Source organism: Cicer arietinum, chromosome 3 (assembly GCF_000331145.2).
Source record: "Cicer arietinum cultivar CDC Frontier isolate Library 1 chromosome 3, Cicar.CDCFrontier_v2.0, whole genome shotgun sequence".
NCBI classification, from domain to species: domain Eukaryota; kingdom Viridiplantae; phylum Streptophyta; class Magnoliopsida; order Fabales; family Fabaceae; genus Cicer; species Cicer arietinum.
The window spans coordinates 22,237,529-22,264,813 of record NC_021162.2 but is presented as its reverse complement, the minus strand read 5'-3'; the positions used below and the strand labels follow the sequence as shown (position 1 = coordinate 22,264,813).

Below are 27,285 nucleotides of genomic sequence, written 5' to 3'. Positions count from 1 at the left end.
ATGGTAATAGTGAGGACTAAAATATAATTTAGCAACTTGTAGAATTGTCGTGAATTTGTTTATATTAAGATTGCCTGTTGCCTGATTTTATGAAATCTTATGTTGATTGTTAATGTATGAATGGTTTGAACTTGAATGTTTTGTTACTTGATTGAATTTATGATATTACTAGAATGTATCACCGATTGAATTCCTTATTATGTGATTGATGAAATTGGATTGTGTATTGTGAGTAGTGTAAACCAAATATTGTGATTTTATTGTGATTGACTGATAAAGATATATAATGATGAACATTGTGAAGTCAAATTAAAACTTATTGAGTTGTGATGATCAAGTAAGTCTGAGATATGTGTTGTAGATTTTGGAGTTAGGATTATTTTGTCATCATATAGGGAGGGTCTGACAAACCTAGTGATTCGGGGAAGTACAACTGAATGAGCCTGATCGTGGAGGGCTACAGTCGAACTGTAAGGTAAGACTGATAGACCTTGGGGGTACACCTAGTGGGGAATTCCTAAGTGGATTAGTGGGTTATTCCCTAAGGCCGGGAACTACCGTGCAACACAAGAGTACCCCGACTGTCGCGTATATGTGTCTCGGGTTGAGTTGAGGGGATCTATGAGGACTTGGCCATTCATGAATTGTCCGTCCACTCTTGTAGTGGCATAGTATCAGGCCTCCTAACCAAGTACTTCAGAGTAGAATGGTACCAAATGATGAAGTAGAGTATAGGACATGCATATCATTCCATCATGGTGATTATCTTATTGTGAATGAATTTGATAAATCGTTGATATTATACACTTGACTGTTTTTGAGATTTTGATAATTTGATTGTTTGCATGTTACCGTCGTGTATTTTATGCTGTTACATAATTTCGATACTCACCCCTCGTTGTTTGTGTTTGGCATTTGGGACGGATGCAGACGAGTTGTAAGTTGCAGGTGATGACTAATACCATCAGGAGAGGCGGAAGTCACCATGCCTTGGAGACCTTCATTATTATGCATTGTGTTGATGTTATTTTGAGTATTTTATTTTGGGAATTCCCGCTCTGATAGTGACATCGGGTTGGGACTATATTTGCACTGAATTTAAAACATGAGTATGTGTACTTCAAAAAGAATTCTGTTGTTTGATACTATGATTTCGAATCCATTATGTTTGATGGAAATTTTGGATTTATGTGACATGCTTATGATTATGTGATACTCTTTATCTTAATAAAAAAAAATTATTTGGGGTTTAGGGTGTCACAGTAGTACTATGATGGGTGATCTCTTGGGAAGTCCTCGTATTGCACCTTTTTTACTTTACTTTTTTGTTTATTTCAATTTTTTTTGCCCTTTTCCTACTAAAGAAAACCAATTTTCATGCCATTGTCTCGGATGTCGTTGAATCTTTGTCAGAAAATCCCAACAAATTCACGGAACAGATGACCAAAAAGCGATTTTTGTGTCGTTCTTTTTATTTGTTGTTGGAAATAAATATAAGGTTATTTTTTCTTTACAAACAAAAATCCATGCTTCAGATGGATTTCAATTAGTCAGGGGTGCCTTTTTTTTTCTTTGGTGCAACACATATATACAATTACGACGCATTAATTTGCAGCTGCGATCATACCAACACTAATGTTATGGGTCCCATTAGAACTCCACAGTAAAGCATGCTTTGGCAAGAGTAGTATTAGGATGGGTGTGTTAAGATAAACTCTCAAATTAAAGTTTTGATGAAAATAAACCAAGATTAATTAAGAATGTTAATTATGATTCTAAAATGTTATGTTAATTTAACTTGTGCTTTTGAGTGAATTAATTCAAAGATTGAAATCAAGCAAAGAAACAAGAATATTATGGAGAAAACGGAGAATGATCTCCAGGTTCAAGATTGATCGTCACAACCTCTTAACCAATCAATCTCCACTATTTCAATGAAGCTTTTGCCTCTGAATTTTATACTAAGTTCGTCAATACATGGCAAGGAACAAGTGTGATCCATTTCAGTCTAAGAAGGCTTTCGAATCATTAAGATAAAAGGTCTCAAATCAAGCTAGTAGAAACAGTCTGAATCTTCTTCAACCAAACTGTCAAGAAAGTTTAATCAATCTTGAACTGTACAAGAAATCAGGAAGATATCCAGAATGATCAAAACTGAATCTCCAGATTGATCATCAATCTCAGGAAATTTCAATTGACAAAACCAGATTGATAATCAATCACCGTTTCAACAGAATTTCAGCATTGATCTCTTTACTTCTGTAGAAGTTTATAATCATTCACCAAACTGTTTTGGACATAATCAAGGCTCCAGATCAAAGCTGTAGCATCAATGATTAAATGAGAAGCTTCAAGGATCATTAAACTCAAAGGAAAACTGATCAAAGAAGTTTGTAACAACATCAGTCAAAACAGACTCAAAATGTTCAAAGGATGGAATATTTTTAATCATATATATTGGTTTTGGTCAAAACTGACAGAGCACTACCAACAGATGTTTCAACCATTATTAAATGCTCCACACGCTTATAAAAGAAAGGCTAATGTCCAAGAAAAATGCAGAAGTTCAAGTGCTATCAAAGTCTCATAAATCATTCACATTCACATACTTGAAATTCTCATTTTCATAAAGAAGAATCAGTTTTGAACTTTTATATCACATTGTGTTATTACTACTGAATTCTTTGTAAGGAATCAAATCTCAAACAAGAGTTGAGACATCTCAGATTTTATCAAAACAATCTTATTATTATTGTAAAACTCAAAATATAAGAGTTTAAGTATAGTTTGAATAGATTGTAATGAATCCCATCAAGATCGATAGGTGATTAATTTACTTTTTGGGTGGAAAGAAATATAGCTTGTAACAAATCAAGGTTGATCTAAGCTAGGTGCTGTAAAACCATGAAGGTTCTTTGTTTTGAACACTTAGTGAAAAATCTCACAGTTGTGAGGACTAGACGTAGCCCAAGTTGGGTGAACCAGAATATATCTTTGTGTGGTATTCCTTCTCTTATCTCTTTATTTATTAAGCTTAATTGATTAATTGAGATAAAACATAAACTGAATTTCTGTTTTTTAAGCTAACCAAGAATGTTCTCCGTTTTCTGTTTTCTTAACCAAGATCATTCTTGAGTTAAATCTTGAGACTTTTTTAGGAATTTTTAAATAGGTACATTTACAATTCAAACCCCCCTTTCTTGTGAATCGACATTGTTACTTCAATTGGCGTTAGAGCTCGGACTCTAGAAAGATTAAAAACACCTAACAAGTGCTAGAGAAAATATCTAGAAGAAAATATGTCGAAAGCCAAATAAATTGTTGAAGGAGGATCTTCAAACAGACCACCATTCTTTGATGGATCTGAGTATTATTTCTGGAAAAATAAGATGCAGCTGTTTCTGAAATCTCAAGATACAAGGATGTGGCGCATCATTACAGATGGAGATTTCATACCAAGAGTTGATTAAGATGACTCAACCTCTGTTGCGAAGAAAGAAGCAGACTGGACAGCTGATGATAAAACTAAGGTACTCCTAAACTCTAAAGCTCAATTATTCTTATCATGTGCCTTAAGCAGGGAAGAGAGTGAAAGAGTAGACGAATGCACAACTACAAAAGAAGTATGGGGTACACTGCAAACTCATCATGAAGGAACAAGCCATGTCAAAAAAACAAGGATATACATTGGCATAAGGAAATTCAAATTGTTCGAAATGCAAGAAGGAGAAACTTTTGATGAAATGTACTCAAGGTTCATAACAATAGTAAATGAAATGTGTTCTCTTGGCAAAGCTTACACAGTTCAAGAAAGAGTAAGAAAAATCATGAGGTGTCTTCCAATCATATGGAGATCAAAGGTAACAACTATAAGCCACTCCAAGAATCTTGAATCACTTCCCTTGGAAGAATTAATTGGAACCTTAAGAGCACATGAAGTATTGCTACAAGAAGACAACCAATCAAGAAGGGAAATGCAATAGCACTAAAATCATCTCAAGAAAACATCATAGTACAAATAGAAGAAGAACCAGAAGAAACTGAACAAGAAGATGCTGATGAAATTGCTCTTCTCACCAGAAGAATACAGAGAATGATGAGAAGAAGAGATCAAATCAAAAAGGGATTTCAAAACAAAAATCCCAAAATAGAAGTGGACAAAAGCCAAGTCACATGCTTTGGATGTAATAAATTAGGACATTACAAAGTATAATGTCCCTTAAACAAGAATCCACCAAAGCGATTTCCTTTCAAAAAGAAATCAATGATGGCAACATGGGATGATTCAGAAGAATTAGAGACTGAAGAAGGTGAGGAAGCTAACATATGCTTGATGGAAAAACAGAAGAAGACGAGGTAATAAATCCTGAACCTTGTTATTTATGTGAACAAATGGGAAAAGAATTTAATAACTTGTTAAATGATTCAAATCTTCTTATTAAAAAATGTAGCTCCTTGAAAGAACAATTTCATAAAGAAAAAAAAGAAAATAAAAGAGTCAAGCTAAGAATAATGTTCTCAAAAATATCATTCAAGAATTAAAAGAAACACATAAACAAAATTTGGAAAATCGAGAAGGTCAAGAACGTTCTGCAAAGAAAACGGAGAACGTTCTCCTTATAACTAAAAATGAACTTCTTAAAACTGATTTGTTAAATTTCATTAAAGCCACTGAAACTTTCCAGAAAATCATGGGATCTCAAATAGGAATCTTTGATAAAGCTGGTATTGATTTTAATCAAACTCAAAAAACAAAAAATTATGAAAACTTTTTTGTCCCAGAAAGAAAGGAAGAAAAATGTAAAACTAGATGCTCATACTGTAAAAAAACTTGGACATCTGGAATTTGCTTGCTATTTTAGAAAAAAGAGATGAAAAGATTGAAAGCAAAAAGTTTATTAAAAGAGAAGATCGTTCTGCTAAACCAGCGCTGAAAAATCTTCCAAAAAGAGAACATTCTCCATGCTGCTCTCAAAACGAATAACATTCCAAAACGAAAGCTGAACTTTCTCCAGAAAATCTGGAAAAAGGAGAACGATTTGGAACTACTTCAAAATCAAGTTTAAATTTTTTTGAAACCCAGATTATAAAATCAATTCCAAGATCAACAATTAAATGTTCACATTGTCTCAAAACCGGTCATGAAAAAACGATGTGATATCTTAAGAAGAAAGAAATCGTCAAAACTAACTCTCAAGGACCAAAAACAAAGTGGGTACCTAAGGTTGAGATAACATCTTATGCAGGTCGGATTTCCAAATATAAAGAGAAAGCCTTGGTTCTTGAACAGTGGATGTTCAAGACACGTGAGAGGAGATAAAAACTGCTTTATGGCATTCATCAAGAAGGATGGATGATCGGTTACTTTTGGAAACAACAACCAAGCTCAAATTAAAGGTAAATGAACTATTGGTATGACAAACTCTACTCAGATAATTGATGTTCAATATGTTGAAGGTTTAAAACACAATGGATGTGAAGTTATTTTTAAACCAAAGGTATGGGAAATCAGAAAAACTGAAACTGGAGAAACTTTGTTTTCTGGAAATAGAAAGAAAAATTTATATGTTTTATATCTTGAAGAACTACTTGATGAATCCTGTTTTATGTCAATCAATAAAGATAAATGGATATGGCATAAAAGAGCTGGACATATTAATGTGAAAACAATTTCAAAAATCATAAATTTAGATCTTGTTAGAGGATTACCCAAACTCAATTTTGATAAAGATAAAATATGTGAAGTATGTGCAAAAGGAAAGCAAGTCAAGGGTAGTTTTCATTCAAAAGATTTTGTAACCACAAACAGAACTCTTGAACTACTTCACATAGATCTTTTTGGGCCAATCAAAACAAGTCTAGGAGGAATGAAATATGATTTTTTTTTTATTATTGACGATTTCTCAAGATTCACTTGGGTGTTATTTTTAAAACAAAAAGACGATGCATTTGACGCATTTAAAATATTTTGCAAAAAAGTACAAAATGAAAAAGAATCCAACATCATTTCTGTAAGAAGTGATCATGGAGGAGAATTCATAAATGCTTCTTTTAAAACCTTCTTTGATGAACTTGGTATTTGTCATAATCTATCATGTACAAGAACTCCACAACAAAATGGAGTTGTTGAACGGAAAAATAGAACATTACAAGAAATGGCAAGAACAATCTTGGAAGAGTCTAATGTTGAAAGGTATTTTTGGGCTGAAGCCGTAAACACATCTTGTTATATCTTAAACCGTGTATCCATAAGAAAAATCATCAACAAAACCCCATATGATATCTGGAAAAATAGAAAACCAAACATTTCTTACTTTCATATTTTTGGTTGTTATTGTTATATTTTGAACAACAAAGATATCATTGGAAAATTTGATGCAAAATCTAATAAAGGAATTTTTCTTGGTTACTCAACTTATTCTAAAGGATATAGAGTATTTAATCTAAGAACTAATGTTGTAGAAATTAGTATGCACATATTATTTGATGAGTTTGATGACTTGGATATAAGTAAAAAGGATGAGGAAAAAGAAACTCAAACTAATTTACAGCAGCAAGACAGTCTGTAGAAAACAGAGATTGATAAACAATCTCCGTTTCATTCTCCACCAAAACGCTGGAGAACGATTGAAGATCATCCTCAAACACAAATCTTTAGACACACGACTGATGGGATTCGAACAAGAAAATCATTCAAGAATGATGAAAACAACATGGCAATGATATCCCAGATTGAACCAAAATCAATTAAGGAAGCCATAATTGTTCAATCTTGGGTAGAGGCCATGAAGGAAGAACAGATGCAGTTCAAGAAAAATGAAGTCTGGACACTGATACCTGATTCACTAGATCAAACAATCATTGGTACACGATGGGTTTTCAGAAATAAACTAGAAGAAGAAGGTAAGGTTATCAGGAACAAAGCAAGATTAGTTTCTCAAGGATACATCAACAAGAAGGCATATATTACGATGAAACCGTTGCTCCGGTTGCAAGGTTAGAAGCTATTTGTATACTCCTTGCATATGCATCCCATAAGCTTATTAAATTGATTCAAATGGATGTTAAAAGTGCATTTTTAAATGGATTCTTAAATGAACAAGTTTATGTGAAACAACCTCCATAATTTGAAAATCAATCAAAACCAAATCATGTTTTCAAACTTACCAAAGCTCTATATTGTTTAAAACAAGCACCAAGAGCTTGGTATGAACGATTAAGTTCATTCTTAATCAAAAATGGATTTTCAAGAGGAAAAATTGACACCACATTATTTAAGAAAATAGAGAAGAATGATTTACTTATTGTTCAAGTATTTGTTGATTATATCATTTTCAGATCAACTAATGAAAAAATGTGTGAAGGATTTTCAAAACTTATGCAAAGTGAATTTGAAATGAGCATGATCGGAGAATTAAGGTATTTTCTTGGATTACAAATTAAACACTATGAAAACGGTATTTTCATCTGTCAAGAAAAATACATTAAAGATATGTTGGTCAAATACAAAATGAATGAATCAAAGATCATGTCTACTCCCATGCATCCATCCTCTTCTTTAGAGAAAGATGAAAATGGTAAATCTATTTCTTAAAAAGAATATCGAGGAATGATTGGCTCTTTGCTTTACTTAACTGCCAGTAGGGCCTGATATAGTATTTGCAGTAGGACTATGCGCTCGATTTCAATCAGCACCGAAAGAAGCTCATTTAACAACAATAAAACAAATTTTTAGATATCTTGTTGGAACCACTAATCTTTGTCTTTGGTATAGAAAAGATTCGCATTTTGATCTTATAGCGTATTGTGATGCTGATTATGTTGGAGATAAAATCGAAAGAAAAAGAACAAGTGGAGCATGTTAGTTCTTAGGTGAAGCATTGATAAGCTAGTCTTGTAGAAAACAAAACACAATAGCTATATCAACCACTGAAGCTGAATATGTCTCAGCAGCAAACTGCTGCTCACAAGTTCTTTGGATTAAAAATCAACTCGAAGACTACTCAATAAGTTATTCCAGCATTCCAATATACTGTGATAACACTAGTGCAATAAATTTGTCTAAAAATCCAATACAACACTCTAGATCAAAACATGTTGAAATAAAACATCATTTTATTCATGATCATGTCAATAAGAAAGATATCGAATTAATCTCTGTTGATACTTAAAATCAACTTGTTGACATCTTTACAAAGCCTCTTGTCGAGGATAGTTTCAATTTGACCAAAGAGAAACTAAAAATTATGAAAAATCCAGAAAATTCTGGTTAAAATCTGCTTCTGCAGAAAACGGAGAATGTTTATCAATCTCCGTTTTTCTAGACATCAGTCTCCATTTTTCAACCAACATGCTCCTCTGTGTCATCACTTTCCCTCTCAAACCAAAAAGGGAAATCTTGACATTTAATGCACGTGTCTCTTTGTCTCTATTTTTGGCAACAAATGGTACTCAGTTCTGAATCTCAAAGAGACTGAAGTACTCTCTGACTTGTTTCAAGAAGGACCTACTCGCTACCTCTGCACATATCTCAAGCCCCTTCCAAAAGTCTTCAACAGCATGAGCCAACATATGCTCTCTCCTCACTATGGAAGCCACAAGTATGTCTCTACAAATGATGCTTTGATCATCTATCACCTCCTAAATTGTAAGCGCCTTAGTCTTCCTCATGTAATCATTCAACACATGATCTGCGCTGCCACTAAAGATTACAAGAAAAATATTGTTCCTTATGGAATGATATTAACTAAAATCTTTAGGCACTTTTGGCATTCCTCTCTCCACTGAAAAATCCCTCATAAAACTCTCCAAATTTTTCACAAGAAATCTCTCCCACATGTGCAAAACATTCTCTGAACAGCCTACCCACACTACTTCTTCCTTTCCAACTTCCTTGAAGAGAAAACGCTCGACAAGAAGAAGAACTGCCATCATACCAATCCCTTTCTCACCTCAAACATCTGATCATTCAGGAGATGCAGTAACTGAAACTGCTCTAGAATGTTCTCCACCAAACCGAGAACGTTCTCTAGAAAAAATCCCAAATCCATCAACTTTCTTCGTTTTTTCCTCAATCATCCACATTATCCTCCACAAATGTTTCCATTATTCCATCTATCTCTGTTTGCACCATTCCATCCAACACAGTTGTTGCTGCCACCTCTCAACCGTCCATTCACCTCCATACTCCTCCTCGAATGGTTGAACCTTCCAATTCTGACATTATGGCTGCCCTTCCAACTATAATGGCACGACCACTTTAACAAATTAGGAGACTGCTTTGTTGAGAACATGGCTCACAAAACAACTCGCTCCCAAACTGGGAATCGCACCTCCTCCACTTCATCATGTTCCTCCTCCTCCGCAAGTTCCTAACCCAAGAAAATTCTTCTCTTCTGAAGGATCTTCTCCATCGCTCGCGTCTTAGGATCTTTCTACTCCCTCATTTTTGTATGACAAAAGGGGAGAATTAAGATAGTTTTTATTCTTTTTTGTATATAAGATTCTCTATTTATGCTAAAAGCAAACTTATGTGTTGTATCTCTTTTGAATTAATGAAAACAACTTATGTCAAAATTATATGCATGTTTAAAATTTTGTCAAAATCACTTACTGCATTAATTTAGGGGGAGCTATTAAGCTCTTCAAAATTGATATTAGAATCATAATTAAAATCTAAATTAACATGTTTGTCATCATCAAAAAGGGGGAGATTGTTAAGACAGACTCTCAAATTAAAGTTTTGATGAAAATAAACAAAGGTTAATTTAACTTGTGCTTTTGAGTGAATTAGTTCAAAGATAAGAATGAAGCAAAGCAAAGAAAATAGTTAAAAACTGAACAGATAAAGAAACAAGAATATTCTGGACAAAACGGAGAATGATCTCCAGGTTCAACACTTATCGTCACAACCACTTAACTAATTAATCTCCACTATTTCAACGAAGTTTTTGCCTCTGAATTTTATACTAAGTTCATCAGTACATGGCAAGGAACAAGTATGATCCATTTCAGTCAAAGAAGTATTTCGAATCATTAAGATAAAAGGTCTCAAATCAAACTAGTTGAAACAGTCTGAATCTTCTTCAGCCAAAAACTGTCAAGAAAGTTTAATCAATCTTGATTTGTACAAGACATCATGAAGATATCCAGAATGATCAAATCTAAATCTCAAGATTGATCATTAATATCCAGAAAGTTCAACCCGATAAAACCAGATTGATAATCAATCTTCGTTTCTGCAGAATTTCAGCATTGATCTCCTTACTTCTACAAAAGTTTATAATCATTCACCAAACTGTTTTGGACATAATCAAGGCTCCAAATCAAAGCTATAACATCAATGATTAAATGAGAAGCTTCAAGGATCATTAAACTCAAAGGAAAACTGATAAAAAAAGTTTGTAACAGCATTAGTCAAAACAAATTCAAAATGCTCAAAGGCACGAATATTTTTAATCATATATATTGGTTTTGGTCAAAACTGACAGAGCACTACCAACAACTCTTTTGACCATTATTAAATGCTCCAAAGGCCTATAAAAGAAAGGATAATGTCCAGGAAAATGCAGAAGTTCAAGTGCTATCAAAGTCTCATAAATCATTCACATACTTGAAATTCTCATTTTCACAAAGAAGAATCAGTTTTTAACTTTTATATCACATTGTGTTATTACTATTGAATTCTTTGTAAAGAATCGAATCTCAAACAGGACTTGAGACATCTCAGATTCTATCAAAACAATCTCATCATTATTGTAAAACTTAAACTATAAGAGTTTAAGTATAGTTTGAATAGATTGTAATGAATCCTATCAAGACCGATAGGTGATGAGTTATTTTCTAGGTGGAAAGAAATAGAGCTTGTTACATATCAAGGTTGAACTAAGCTAGGTGCTGTAAAACCAAGAAGGTTCTTTTTTTTTGAACACTTAGTGGAAAATCTCAAGTTGTGAGGACTGTACGTAGCTCGAGTTGGGTAAAGCAGGATATATCGTTGTGTGGTATTTCTTCTATTATCTCTTTATTTATTAAGCTTAATTGATTAATTGAGATAAAACATAAACTGAATTTCTGTTTTTTAAGCTAACTAAGAACGTTCTTCGTTTTCTGGTAAAAACCAAGAACGTTATCCATTTTCTATTTTCTTAACCAAGGTCGTTCTTGAGTTAAATCTTGAGACTTTTTCAGGAATTTTTAAATAGTTACCTTTACAATTCAAAACCCCCTGTTTTTGTAAATCGACATTGTTACTTCAGGGTGACCTCCTGGGAAATCCTCGTGTTGCACTTTTTTTATTTTATTTTTTATTTGTTTCAGATTTGTTGCTAATTTCCTAGTAAAAAAACAAATTTTCTGGCTAGTATCTCGGATGACCTCGAATTTTTGCCATAAAATCACAAAAAATTCACGGAATAGTTGACCAAAAAGCAATTTCCGTGTCGTTCTTTTTATTTGTTGTGGGAAAAAATATAAGGTTATTTTTTATTTACAAAAAAAAATCCATGTTTCGGAAGAATTTCAAATAGTTGGGGGTGCCTTTCTTTTGGTATTTTCTTTGGTGCAACGCGTATATACAATTCTGACGCATTAATTTATAGGTGTGATCATACCAGCAATAATGCATTGAACCCCATCCAAACTCTGTAGATAAGCGTGCTTGGGAGAGAGTCATACTAGGATGGGTGATCTCCTGGGAAGTCATCGGGTTGCACCTTTTTTTATTTTATTTTTGTATTTATTTTAGATTTGTTGCCATTTTCATAGTAAAAAAACAAGTTTTCAAGCCACCATCTCAGATGTCCTCGAATTTTGGCTAGAAAACCACAAACAATTCATGGAACAGTTGACCTAAAAAATCTGAAATAAATAAAAAATAAAATAAAAAATGTACAACATGAGGATTTCCAACGAGGTCGCTCATCCTAGTACTACTCTCGTCCATGTACGCTTAACTGCGAAGTCTTGATGGGATCTGGTGCGTTAGTGCTGGTATGATCAAAAAGCGATTTTCCAAGAGGTCACAAAGAACTCACCAAATAGTTGACCAAAAAGCGATTTTCATGTCGTTCTTTTTATTTGTTGTTGAAAATATATATCAGGTAATTTTTCTTTATAAAAACAAAATATCCATGCTTCAGATGGATTTCAAATAGTTGGGGGTGCCTTTTTTTGGGTATTTTCTTTGATGCAACGCATATATACAATTACGACGCATTAATTTACAGGTGCAATAGTACCAGCACTATTGCACTGAATCCCATCAGAACTCTGCAGATAAGCGTGCTTGGGCGAGAATAATACTAGGATGGATGACCTCTTGGGAAGTCCTCGTGTTGCACCTTTTTTATTTTATTTATGCATTTATTTCGTATTTGTTGCCCTTTTCCTAATAAAAAACCAGTTTTCGGGCCACTGTTTTGTATGTCCTCGAATTTTTGCCAGAAAATCTCAAAAAATTCATGGAACAGATGACCAAAAAGCGATTTTTGTGTTCTTTTTATTTGTTGTTGGAAATAAATATAAGGTTATTTTTTATTTACAAAAAAAAATCTATGCTTCAGATGGATTTCAATTAGTCAGGGGCTCCTTTTTTTGGTATTTTCTTTTGTGCAACACATATTAAATTACGACGCATTAATTTACAAATGCGATCATACCAGCACTATTGTTCTGAATTCCATCAAAACTTCGCAGATAAGCGTGCTTTGTGACACCCTAAATCTCAAAATAATATATATAATAATTTATATCATTTTTCTATAAAATTTGCAGCGTATAAATAAAAATCTATTTCCAAGAAAATAAAAACTTTTATTTTTAAGTTAGAATATCACGTTTCTTAAAAATCAAAAGGGACACTTGAAATTTCTTTACTCCTACAAAATAGTACAATCTCAATAAGCTTTATTTAAGTATAATTACTTGATTTAATTCTAAAAACTTACTAGTACTTATAAGGTTTTCATACAAAAAGTGTTTTGAATTAATTAAGTAAAATACAAATTACAACCCTTATTCTCAGTATCATCTATCAGAACGGGGTTCCTCCCAAACTTAAAGTTCAAGACTCGTTAACCTGTAACAACTGCGATTTCGCAAACGCAGGGCCAAACCAGTCAAACACAGACAACAAAGGAGGTGAGTTTTGAAATCATGTTAATAGTATAAAATAAGTAAGGAGAACACGCAAACAATCATCATAGAACCGTATCATTACACAAACATTGCTCAAGAAAAATATCACATTAAAAAGTTAAAATCACTCAAGGAAAATTAATATATTTTACTATAATATCAAATCGTCTAAGAGAAATTATTATCGATTTGGAAAGACATCAATCACAACAAATCAATCACAAGGAAATGCAATGATATGCATGGGCTTAGAGTCGACTTCACAATGTGGTACCATTGTAACTCTGAAGTACTTGGTTAGGAGGCTTGATACTATGCCACCATCCTGGTGGACGGACAATTCAAATTGGCCATGTCCTCATAGATCCCCTCAACTCAACCCGAGACACATATACGCGACAGTCGAAGTAAACGTGTGTTGCATGGTAGCTCCCGACATTTGGAGTGCGACCTCCAAGTCGCCTAGGAATTCCCCACCTGAATACCTCCAAAGTCTAACAATCTTGTCTTAAGGCTCAACAGCAGACTGCCACGATCAGACTCATTCAGTTGTACTTCCCTGGAATCACTAGGCTTGTCATGCCCTACCTATATGATGACAAAATAATCTCCACTTGACAAATTCTCAATATTTATTTTCTTCCCTCGTTGGCCTATGGTACTCCATTAAGACCTTCATCTCAAACACAAATTGGAATCACAATATTCTCATCATAATTTATAACATTACTATCATTAATCACACGTCGTCACATATACTCATCACAATCTTATAACATGAATATCATCAATCATACATCATCACATAGACTTATCACAAATTTATAACATCATTATTATTAATTATACATCATCATAATCACATAAAACTTATCAAAATGCATCCACCTTTTATTATCACATCACCTAAACATGTCTAATCAAACATATACATAAAATTCATTTGAAATCCAATATCACAATAATATCAAATATCACACATTTAACAATAATAAATCAAATATCACAATAACATCAAATGCCACACATTTAACGAAATTAAATCAAATATCACAATAATATCAAATGCCTAACATTTAACGAAATTAAATCAAATATCACAATAATATTAAATACCACACATTTAACGAATCAATCAACACCTTATAAGTATTTCTATTCCATATTTTAATCTCACAATTTCCATTTTGCATATTAATTAATTTATCACTCAAAGGGCTACTGCCGTACGTAGCGAGCCCCGGATGAATTGTTGAGAAATACGGTTTTTCCGTTCGTCTCACAATATATTATACTCATGAATTCAAACATTCTCTCACCCCTTACCTTATTTCGACGCTTTCACACACGAGTACGATTCCACGAGCAAACAACCATTGTTCTTTGACTTTTTGTCCTTCAATCGTTCATAAATCATAAAACCAATCAGTGGATAATATAGCCACTTTTCACATGATTGTTTTGGCGTTGGTTTAACTCAAATCAGATGAATTTTTTACGAAAACGGACAAACTTTTATGGGACAATCATCGATGAACGATATCAATTTTCTTCTTTTTCTCTCAATGTGCGGCTGTCCTATTTTGTTCTAGGTTACTCTCTCTTTCTCATGCCCTTCATTCTTGTTATTTTCAATTAATATTTTTTTATTTAATTAGATTTTACTCTTAAATATGTGTCTAATCCATAAAATAAATTTTATTTCTTTCTTCTATTTATTTTTATTTTTTGAATAAAACAAACAATTATCAAAACTATTTTTTTAACACTTTTTTTCAAACATAATTTAATTACCAACGTATTACTGATATTTCAAAAGCAATATTTTATAAAATGAAGTAAGTAAAGTAATTAATCTTTTAAAATACATTAACAATCAAAACCCTCATATTTAAAATAATCCCTACAATAATACTTATTTTTCCAAATTCTCAAATTAAAATATTACCATCATTAAAGAATAGTCGAAATTTTAAAATAAATAAATATGACGTCAACACTTTATATTAATTACTAAATCTTAATAAATGTATATAAAATCACAATGTCATAACAAGTATATAAAAATAAACGAAATCAAACACAATATCAATTCTATCTCAAGATAATTATTTATAAAAAATAACTAAAAATAAAAAATAGTTATAAAAAATTAAAATATAACTACGTGCGTACTCAACATCAGTCAAGCACACAAAAAAATAATACATTAATTGGGTACGCGTATATACACTTAAAATCGCATAAAAATATTTTTCTTTAAAATATTACAGTAAAATACTATAATTTAAAAAAAATATCAAATCATAAAATATAATAATAATTATTTATATTGCTCATTTAATATAATATTTATAAAACTAGCACATCGTAGAAAGCATTTGTATGACGAAAATTATCCCAAAACTTATCAACATATATTATAAAATAATTTTAACATCAAATAAATTATTTAAAATCTCATTTAATTAATAAAATAGTTTATTATAAAATTTGGGTGTTACATGCTTGGGCGAGGTAATACTAGGATGAGTGACCTCCTGGGAAGTCCTCCTGTTGCACCTTTTTTATTTTTATTTTTGTATTTATTTCAGATTTGTTGCCATTTACCTAGTAAAAAAAACCAGTTTCTGGGGCACTATCTCGGATGTCATCGAATTTTTGCCATAAAATCACAAAAAAATGATGGAACAGTTGACCAAAAAGCGATTTTCGTGTCGTTCTTTTTATTTGTTGTTGGAAATAAATATAAGGTTATTTTTTCTTTGAAAAAAAAATCCAAGCTTCGGATGGATTTTAATTAGTCGGGGGTGCCTTTTTTTTGGTATTTTCTATGGTGCAACTCGTATATACAATTACGACGCATTAATTTACAGATGCGATCATACCAGCACTATTGCACCAGATCCCATCAGAACTCCGCAGATAAGCGTTCTTGGGCTAGAATAATACTAGGATGGGTGACCTCTTGGGAAGTCCGCGTGTTCCACCTTTTTATTTTATTTTTGTATTTTTTTTATTTGTTTTAGATTTGTTGCCTTTTCCTAGTAAAAACCAAATAGTTTTGAGGCCACTGTCTCGGATGTCCTCGAATTTTTACTAGAAAATCAGAAAAAATTCTCAAAAATGATGACCAAAAAGCGATTTTTGTGTCGTTCTTTTTGTTTGTTGTTGGAAATAAATATAAGGTTAGTTTTTCTTTACAAACAAAAATCCTTGATTCAGATGGATTTCAATTAGTCGAGAGTGTCTTTTTTTTGGTATTTTCTTTGGTGCAACGCATATATATCATTACGTCGCATTAATTTACAGGTGCGATCATACCAGCACTAATGCACCGGATCCCATCAGAACTCTGAAGTAAAGCGTGCTTGGGAGAGACTAGTACGAGGATGAGTGACCTCCTAGGAAGTCCTCGTGTTTCACTTTTTTTTTTTTTTTATCTGTTTCAAATTGTTGCCATTTTCCTAGTATAAAAACAAATTTTCAGGCCACAGTCTCGGATTACCTCAAATTTTTTCAAGAAAACCAAAAATAATTCACGGAACAGTTGACCAAAAATCAATTACGACACATTACTTTATAGGTGCCATCATACCAGCACTAATGGAGCAGATCCCATCAGAACTCCGTAGTTAGACGTGCTTGAGCGAGAGTAGTACTAGAATGGGTGACCTTCTGGGAAGTCCTTGTGTTGCACCTTTTTTATGTTATTTTATTTATTTCAGATTTGTTGCCATGTTTATAGTAAAAATACAAGTTTTCAGGCCACTATCGCGGATGTCCTCGAAATTTTTCCAGAAAATCACAAAAAAAAATTCACTGAATAGTTGACCAAAAAGCGATTTTTGTGTTCTTTTTATTTTTTGTTGGAAAAAATTATTAGGTTATTTTTTCTTTACAAAAAAAAAAGATCCATGCTTTGGATGGATTTCAATTAGTTAGGGGTGCTTTTTTTTTTTTGGTATTTTCTTTGGTACAACGCGTTTATACAATTACGACGCATTAATTTACAGGTGTGATCATACCAGCATTAATGCATTAGATCCCATCCAAACTCCGTAGTTAAGCGTGTTTGGGCGAGAGTACTATTAGGATGGGTGACCTCCTAGGAAGTTCTCGTGTTGCACATTCTTTATTTTATTTTTGTATTTATTCTAGATTTGTTGCCATGTTTATAGTAAAATTACAAGTTTTCAGGCCACTATCACGGATGTCCTCGAAATTTTGCCAGAAAATCACAAAAAAAATTCACTGAATAGTTTACCAAAAAGCGATTTTTGTGTTCTTTTTATTTTTTGTTGGAAAAAATTATTAGGTTATTTTTTCTTTACAAAAAAAAAAGATCCATGCTTTGGATGGATTTCAATTAGTCGGGGGTGCTTTTTTTTTTTGGTATTTTCTTTGGTGCAACGCGTTTATACAATTACGACGCATTAATTTACAGGTGTGATCATACCAGCATTAATGCATTAGATCCCATCCAAACTCCGTAGTTAAGCTTGTTTGGGCGAGAGTACTATTAGGATAGGTGACCTCCTAGGAAGTTATCGTGTTGCACATTCTTTATTTTATTTTTGTATTTATTTCAGATTTGTTGCCATTTTCCTAGTAAAAATACCAGTTTTCAGGCCACTGTCTCGGATGTCCTCGAATATTTGCCAAAAAATCACAAAATATTCACGGAGCAGTTGACAAAAAAGAGATTTTTTTGTCTTTATTTGTTGTTTCAAGTGTTCTAATTGTTGGGAACTAGTGTATAGAGTTAGAGTAGTCGTGAACATCTAAGAGTGGAATAATTCTATATTGCTTGGAACAAATTATTGATTATATATTGATGTAAGTGTCATTGTTACTACTTGAAAGTTACAAATAAATTATTGTGAATGTATAATTAAGTGAATTTTTAATTTGAAGTAAGGAGTATGAGTTGTGGCGTCACCTTCACACTCCTGAATCACGTTAAAGATACTTTTAATTATATATGTTTAAATTTGAATGATTGCAGTTATAGTTACCTTAAGTAGTTGACTACATGAGTAGGAGGGACTAGCTACCCCGATGACCCATCGTTGATAAAAGGGGCAACAATAACATATTGTTATTATTTTTAGAAATACTTGTTAAATCTATTTTTGAAATAGTTAAAAATCACGTTCACCTCTTATACAAATTTGAGTGATTATGAGTCTTATGTGGCATCAGTGTTGAATGCCGATAATTGGTTATGTGGCGTGAATAATGGTTGGAGTGAGTTTTGAAAATATGTGAAAATATTTATCCTCTTCCACTATGGTTATGTACTATAGTTCTTGATTTCGATGAAATTGTTCACGATACGAATTCTTATGTGTGTCTCCATTAAGAATTCTTAAGGGTACGGAATCATTGAAATATTGTTCTACCTTTCTTACTTAAGTGAAATTTGTTGAGAAATAGATAATATTATTTGAATATTTTTTAGAGAGTAAAACTAGAAAATCATTGTTTGAGTAGTTAGTTGAAGTTAACAATACATTTGGCATATTTTCGCTTCATTGAACTTGAGGTAGTAAGTTTGTGATTACTAAATCTATAAGTTTTGTCTCCTTCATAAATTATAGTGGGTAATTATGGTATTTCATTCATGATTAAAATATTAGTTGCGATTATTTAAATGATTCATTGTGTCATGTTAGTCTATCAGGTTAAGGTAATTGATTTTTGACATATGGTGCCTAAATGAATAGTGAATACCTTAAATATGTTTATAAATTAAGTTTGAATCTTGAGGGTGGTTATTTAGATATCATTTAGGCTATTATTCACTTCAAATTTTGAGGACGAAACTATGTTACAAATGAAATATTATTTTAAATAATTAATTTCGTGTTAAAATTATTTTAGAGTACATGTTGATAAATTTCGAGATTAATTTTCGTTATATGGGTACTTTAGATGATGTGCTACTTTTATACATATTGAACTAAATGAGTAATCTAAATAACAAATATTATATTTTATATATTTTTCTAAATATATTTTATTGTAATATTTTAAAGAATAAGATTTTTGGCGACTTTACGTGCATATGCACGTACGCAATTAATGTGATATTTTACAATGTGTTTGATTGATGTTAAGTGTGCACGTAGTTATATTCCAATTATTTATAACTATTTTTTAGTTTTAGTTATTTATTTTATAAATAAATATCTTGAGATAGTAGTAATATTGTATTTGATTTTCTTGATTTTTATATACTTGTTATGACATTGTGATTTTATATTTATTTATTTTGAATTAGTAATTAATATAAAGTGTTGATGTTATATTTATTTATTTTATAATTTCAAATATTTTTAACGAAGGTAGTAATTTAATGTAAGTATTTAGAAAAATAAGTATAATTATAGTGAATAATTTGAATATGAGAGTTTTGGTTATTAATGTATTTTAAAAGATTAATTATTTTGTTTTATAAATTATTAGTTTTGAAATATTAATAATATTTTATTAATTAAATTGTGTTTTAAAATAATAAAATAAAAATAGTAATAGTAAAACACAAAAATAGACTAATGGGATTTACCCATGTGTGTAAAGGATTTAAATTGTTAATAAAAAAAAATAGAAGAATAAGGAAAGAAGCTTACAACCTGTTGCCGTAAAACTAAAAAATCATTGTTTGAGTAGTTAGTTGAAGTTAACAATACATTTGGCATATTTTCGCTTCATTGAACTTGAGGTAGTAAGTTTGTGATTACTAAATCTATAAGTTTTGTCTCCTTCATAAATTATAGTGGGTAATTATGGTATTTCATTCATGATTGAAATATTAGTTGCGATTATTTAAATGATTCATTGTGTCATGTTAGTCTATCATGTTAAGGTAATTGATTTTTGACTTATGGTGCCTAAATGAATAGTGAATACCTTAAATATGTTTATAAATTAAGTTTGAATCTTGAGGGTGGTTATTTAGATATTATTTAGGCTATTATTCACTTCAAATTTTGAGGACGAAACTATTTTACAAATGAAGTATTATTTTAAATAATTAATTTCGTGTTAAAATTACTTTAGAGTATATGTTGATAAATTTCGTGATTAATTTTCGTTATATGGGTACTTTAGATGATGTGCTACTTTTATACATATTGAACTAAATGAGTAATCTAAATAACAAATATTATATATTTTTCTAAATAGTATTTTATTGTAATATTTTAAAGAATAGGATTTTTGGCGATTTTACTTGCATATGCACGTACGCAATTAATGTGATATTTTACAATGTGTTTGATTGATGTAGTAATATTGATATTTTACAATGTGTTTGATTGAATAAGAGTTTTAGTTATTTATTTTATAAATAATTATCTTGAGATAGTAGTAATATTGTATTTGATTTTATTGATTTTTATATACTTGTTATGACATTGTGATTTTATATTTATTTATTTTGAATTAGTAATTAATATAAAGTGTTGATGTTATATTTATTTATTTTATAATTTCAAATATTTTTTAACGATGGTAGTAATTTAATTTAAGTATTTGGAAAAATAAGTAAAATTATAGTGAATAATTTGAATATGAGAGTTTTTGTTATTAATGTATTTTAAAAGATTAATTATTTTGTTTTATAAATTATTAGTTTTGAAATATTATTAATATTTTATTAATTAAAATGTTTTTTAAAAAATAAAAATAAAAATAGTAACAGTAAAATACAAAAATAGACTAATGGGATTTACCCATGTGTGTAAAGGATTTAAATTGTTAATAAAAAAAAATAGAAGAATAAGGAAAGAAGCTTACAACCCGTTGCCGTAAAACTAGAAAATCATTGTTTGAGTAGTTAGTTGAAGTTAACAATACATTTGGCATATTTTCGCTTCATTGAACTTGAGGTAGTAAGTTTGTGATTACTAAATCTATAAGTTTTGTCTCCTTCATAAATTATAGTGGGTAATTATGGTATTTCATTCATGATTGAAATATTAGTTGCGATTATTTAAATGATTCATTGTGTCATGTTAGTCTATCATGTTAAGGTAATTGATTTTTGACTTATGGTGCCTAAATGAATAGTGAATACCTTAAATATGTTTATAAATTAAGTTTGAATCTTGAGGGTGGTTATTTAGATATCATTTAGGCTATTATTCACTTCAAATTTTGAGGACGAAACTATTTTACAAATGAAATATTTATTTTAAATAATTAATTTTGTGTTAAAATTATTTTAGAGTACATGTTGATAAATTTCGTGATTAATTTTCGTTATATGGGTACTTTAGATGATGTGCTACTTTTATACATATTGAACTAAATGAGTAATCTAAATAACAAATATTATATTTTATATATTTTTCAAAATAGTATTTTATTGTAATATTTTAAAGAATAAGATTTTTGGCGATTTTACGTGCATATGCACGTACGCAATTAATGTGATATTTTACAATGTGTTTGATTGATGTAGTAATATTGATATTTTACAATGTGTTTGATTGAATAAGAGTTTTAGTTATTTATTTTATAAATAATTATCTTGAGATAGTAGTAATTTTGAATTTGATTTTATTGATTTTTATATACTTGTTATGACATTGTGATTTTATATTTATTTATTTTGAATTAGTACTTAATATAAAGTGTTGATGTTATATTTATTTATTTTATAATTTCAAATATTTTTAACGAAGGTAGTAATTTAATGTAAGTATTTAGAAAAATAAGTATAATTATAGTGAATAATTTGAATATGAGAGTTTTGGTTATTAATGTATTTTAAAAGATTAATTATTTTGTTTTATAAATTATTAGTTTTGAAATATTAATAATATTTTATTAATTAAATTGTGTTTTAAAAAAATAAAATAAAAATAGTAACAGTAAAACACAAAAATAGACTAATGGGATTTACCCATGTGTGTAAAGGATTTAAATTGTTAATAAAAAAAAAAATAGAAGAATAAGGAAAGAAGCTTACAACCCGTTGCTGTAAAACCAAGAGGAAACCAACAACAAACCTATTGTTTGACATCGGTGATCGATTACTGTCCCATAAAAATTTCTTCGTTTTCCCCCAAATTTGAGTATGTTGTTTCTGTCGTGTCCTGTTTGTCTGCGAAAAAGGAGTCGCCACCAATTTTATTTTTATTAAAGGAAAAATTGGATAAAACCTAAAATAATGATTTATGAACCAAAAAATTCGGATTCGGGAGTCGATTACGAGTAGAGAAAGTATTACCACCCTACAACGTCCATTAAAACGGTTACCCTATAAATAATTATATACATACTATTTATTTTTTTTTATTTTTACACCAAAAAGAATAATAACAAAAAAAAAAGAAATTATTTACATTAATAAAAGAAGGAAAAATGTTTTTTTATTAATTTGGTTTGACAAGGGAAAGACATTGCTCCTACGTATCCCCAGGTGCAAATTTTGTGGGTAATTACTCGTCCCCATGCCCATACCCATTATGCGGGTTTTTACCCTACCCATTGTGGGTTTTTTTGTGCGTGCCCACTGGGTATGGGTCTAATTGCCATCCCTAGGTGCAATAGGGAAATCAAAACTCACGTAGTTGTTTGGTATAAAATATTTATGTGTTGATCGATTTTATTATTAATTTTATTTTATATATATATCAAAATAAATTAACAACATAATAGTGATAATAATAGTAATAATGGTAATAATAAAAATAATAATAGGAGTGATGTGTTGTATATTGATTTGTGTATCGTTTTATTTTAAAGAAACATTTTTACTACCTTTTTTTTATTTTTATAAAAATGTAAAGGATAAAAATCCCCGAGTAGGCGACGCATATGTGGCACGAACCGACGACGGTAATAATAAGAGAATTTAAGATCTAACGCACAACAAATAAAACACAATAAAGATGAGAGATCACAAATTTGATAAATAAATAAACTATTATACAACAATTAAATTGATTTTTATTAGTTGATTCCAAAACTTGATCGTGAAGTAAAAAAAAAATTATTGTTTATATCATACGTGCATAGAATAGTAAAAATAAAACTTTATAACAATAATAATGTAAAAAAAAAGACAAGAAGAAAAAAGAAAAATAAGTGTTTACCGCACTGGAAATGTTCTTTACTAGCTCGTTCCAATCTTTCTTCTTTCTTTTCTCTCTATTATTCTCTCTTCTCTTTTATTTTTTGTGTGCTCTCAATTGTGCTCCTCCTCCCCCTTTTGTCCTCTTGTGGTAGACTATTTATAGACTTTTGGGTGTAGATTACAAAAGACAAGAGAATAATTGTCAATGAATTACCATTAACATGTTCATTTTGGTTTCTTTTCTATTCTATTGACCACCATTATACTGATTTTTATTACCATTGATTCATTTCTTTACGGTTTCTTTTCATTCAAATGATGACCATTATAATTATTTTTATTACCATAAATTCAATTTAATAAAATACGTTTGTTTTTATTTTTATTTTATTTAGAAAATATTAAAAGTTTCTGGAAAGGAATCAGAGTCAAATAGAAACCAAACACAATCCATGATTTTCTAAAAATCTAAAAATCTAACAATTTATTTTTATTGTTATTTTCATCATTATTAGTTTATATATATATTTATTTTTTATATATATTTATTAAAAATCATAAAGTAGCGGACAAAATTAGGTGTCAACAGTTGCCCTTCTTTACTTAGAATTTACATTGAGAATCAAAGTAAGTGATAAGTAAAGATGACAACTCTAATTTTGTCTAAATATAATTTTGGTAAGTCTTTTACCTAATTTCGAGATACTAATCGTTTTCTCAACTTTGGGTGCGAATCGTTTTCTCGGCTTCGGGTGCGAGTCGTTTTCCCGGCTTCAACATGTGGGTCGTTTTCTTGGCTTCGGGGTGCGAGTCGTTTTCCCAGCTTCAACATGCGGGTCGTTTTCTCGGCATCGGGGTGCGAGTCGTTTTCCCGGCTTCAAATGCAGGTCGTTTTCTCGGCTTCGGGTGCGAGTCGTTTTCCCGGCTTCAACATGCAAGTCGTTTTCTCGGCTTCAGGGTGCGAGTCGTTTTCCTGGCTTCAACATGTGGGTCATTTTCTTGGCTTCGAGGTGCGAGCCGTTTTCCCGACTTCAACATGCGGGTCATTTTCTCTGCTTTGGGTGTGAGTCGTTTTCCTGGCATCAACATGAGAGTCGTTTTCTCGGCTTCGGGGTGCGAGTCGTTTTCCTGGCTTCAACATGCAGGTCGTTTTCTCGGCTTTGGGGTGCGATTCGTTTTCCCGACTTTAATATGCGGGTCATTTTCTCGGCTTCAGGTGTGAGTCATTTTCCCGGCTTCAACGTGCAGGTTGTTTTCTCGGCTTTGGGGTGCGAATCGTTTTCCCGGCTTCAACAAGCAGGTCATTTTCTCGGCTTCAGGTGCGAGTCGTTTTCCCGGCTTCAACATGCGGGTCGTTTTCTCGGCTTCAGGGTGCGAGTCGTTTTCCCGGATTCAACATGCGGGTCATTTTCTTGGTTTCAGGTGCAAGTCGTTTTCTCGGCTTCAACATGCGGGTCGTTTTCTCGGTTTTAAATTTATAAAAGTCATTAATCGACAAATGAATGAATGAATATGTTGGTTTTTATTAACATTTTATTGGACACGATCATTCAAATCTGGAATGAGAAAAAACACTTATATCTTTTTCTTGATGGCACCACACAGGTAGAATGGATCCATGGTCTCCTCAATAAGCCGCTATAGGCGGGTATGATATCCATCAAATGAAACGTGATTTCAAAAGTGACCGGACCTATTTGCCTTGGGAGTTCAATTTATGTCATCATTTCTCTACGACTCCCATCGAAAGCTTTAACAAGGACTCTTGATATCATATGATCGAGGCACATTACTGATACGTGCAACGCTTTGTTATGGTCTCTCTTCGACATGCAGTTCGTCATCTATGAAGGTTAGATGACTGTTAGTAGTAATGTTATTTACGATGCCTCCAAATTTGTCAAAAGTGATATCTTTAGTGACGTGGGCTTCATTTAGTATTTTCAGTAATAGCTTCCTATGGGATTCAAATCAGAGGATGAGGGCCAGTCATCCCAGCTCTTAAATCAGAGGATGAGGGCTAGTCATCCCTGCTCTTAAATTAGAGGATGCGGGTCAATGTCCCGTCTCTTAAATAATAGGGTGTGGGTTAGTGTCTTTTCCTAGTGTCCTGTGGGTTAGTGTTAAATTTAACCACTAAATATGAAATGTCATGAATGTATTTAATCAATGAACATTTTCCTTCATTTTCATCTTTTTTTTTATTCAACTTTTTTTCAATTTTTTTTATTTCTTTCACCTCCTTACGGACATGATCCTTGATTCATGGATAAAAAATGTGCATCACTTCAAATAAATGGTGCTGATTGTCCTTTTGATCTTTAAAGAGATTTTTTATTACATCACCGACTTGATCTTTAGTTGCCCTTGCCTTGTAAAGACGTCATACTAGTTTTGGACTCTTGACATTTCACATATTTTTTGCCCCAACATATGATTATCATAAAAATGCGTTTTGACAAAAAAGATTTGTAACACAAGAAAGTAGTGAAGGAAGGTTCAGACAATGATATTTAATGAAAAGATCTATCGTACAAAAAATGAATTCATAGAAAGATAAGATGATAAGGTGATCTCATATGGGTAAATGACCCAATTTGTTAGTAGTTTTTCATAAAAGAAGTGTGCTAATAAATCATTCCATAATTTCAATAGCGTTATTGACCCACTTTGGAGGATATGATTTGCCTCAATTTATCTTCACAACCTTTCAGAATATATTGATTCGACTTCGATCTGTGTAAGCCATATTATTTGCACATTTTCCTTTATAACTTCTTCATTCTATTTTTTTTTTGCCCTAATTTTTAACTAGGTAGCCCTTATGGGTTTTTGACCTAAAAGGTCTTCATTCATTTTCACCTAGGTTACCCCTTCTTGTTTTTGACCTAGCAGGTCTTTATTCGACTTTGTATCCTCACTTTTCCCAGGTTGTCCTTTTGGATTTTCTGCCTCGTTGGTATTTACTTATTTTTGTACCCTAATTTTTGCCTAGGTCGCCCTTTCAGGTTTTCAACCTAGTGGGTATTTATTATTATTTTTTGTACCCTAATTTTTGCCTAGGCCTCCCTTTCTGGTTTTCAATCTAACGGGTATTTTTTTTTTTTATACCCTAATTTTTGCCTAGGTCATTTTGGATTTTCAACCTTGCAGGTCTTCATTTAGATGTAATACTTTCTGAAGCATCAATGTGTGAAAGTAGTGATAAGTCTTCTTGATCCATATTGGTGTAGATCATAGCAAAACTTGAATGTATTGGTATTGGGGCTCATATAGTTGGGAGTCCACTTATGTGCTAGTCCTTTTAAATATGTGAAATCTTCTTGAGTGCTAATTCTTTCTTTTAAAGCTCTGAAGTTCATATGTTATTCTTTTAAGATATTTTGAAATAATGGTTTTTGATATGAGGCAGTCAACATTTTTCTTGACTTGAATTTCGTTGGTCAACACAGATCATTACTCTTGATAAAAGAATTTTTTGTTTGAACGAGTCGCACTGCCTTTATTCTATATAATAAGAATAAAAGGGTGCCCCAATTATAGTCTGATTCTCAGGGAGGGTGTCCCACTATTACGAGATAATATTTGGTACGAGAATTTTCTATCTAGCTTTCTTCTACATTTGATAGTAAGCAAGATGGTCGTGACTTTCATTCTTGTGAGTGACTATTCTTCATCATGAATTTTAACATTGAAAATAAAACAGTTAGAATATCAGCTAGTTGATTATATTGTTGAGGGGAATGACATGATGGAAAATGACTTCAACTTTTAGACATTTGTCTAATATGTACATATAAATGATAATCTTCTTATCCCAAATTTTACATTTTTGATTCAACTGGTTGATGATTAGGTCAAATCCCAATATGCTTTCAACATTTCACTTTTGATTTGTGGGCAGCTAGAATAGTCATGGTACAAACTTCAAATTCCTCCAAGTGATTGGTATATTCAAAGTACAATTAGAAAATGATAAAGATAAAACGACCTTTCTAGGGGATTAACATGACGTTAATTGCATGTCCCAAAATATTGAGGTCCATCCAAATAAAGAA

The 27,285-nt window shown here is 31.4% G+C and overlaps 7 pseudogenes; 6 read left to right on the top strand and 1 right to left on the bottom strand.

Moving 5' to 3' along the window:
* Positions 1–11,886: 11,886 nt before the first annotated feature.
* Positions 11,887–12,005, bottom strand: LOC113784046 (5S ribosomal RNA; annotated as a pseudogene).
* A 220-nt stretch (positions 12,006–12,225) lies between these two features.
* LOC113784027 (5S ribosomal RNA) lies at positions 12,226–12,344 on the top strand (annotated as a pseudogene).
* A 3,667-nt stretch (positions 12,345–16,011) lies between these two features.
* On the top strand, positions 16,012–16,130 carry LOC113784032 (5S ribosomal RNA; annotated as a pseudogene).
* A 317-nt stretch (positions 16,131–16,447) lies between these two features.
* LOC113784023 (5S ribosomal RNA) lies at positions 16,448–16,566 on the top strand (annotated as a pseudogene).
* A 155-nt stretch (positions 16,567–16,721) lies between these two features.
* Positions 16,722–16,840, top strand: LOC113784037 (5S ribosomal RNA; annotated as a pseudogene).
* Positions 16,841–17,151: 311 nt separating this feature from the next.
* On the top strand, positions 17,152–17,270 carry LOC113784031 (5S ribosomal RNA; annotated as a pseudogene).
* A 312-nt stretch (positions 17,271–17,582) lies between these two features.
* On the top strand, positions 17,583–17,701 carry LOC113784043 (5S ribosomal RNA; annotated as a pseudogene).
* Positions 17,702–27,285: the final 9,584 nt, after the last annotated feature.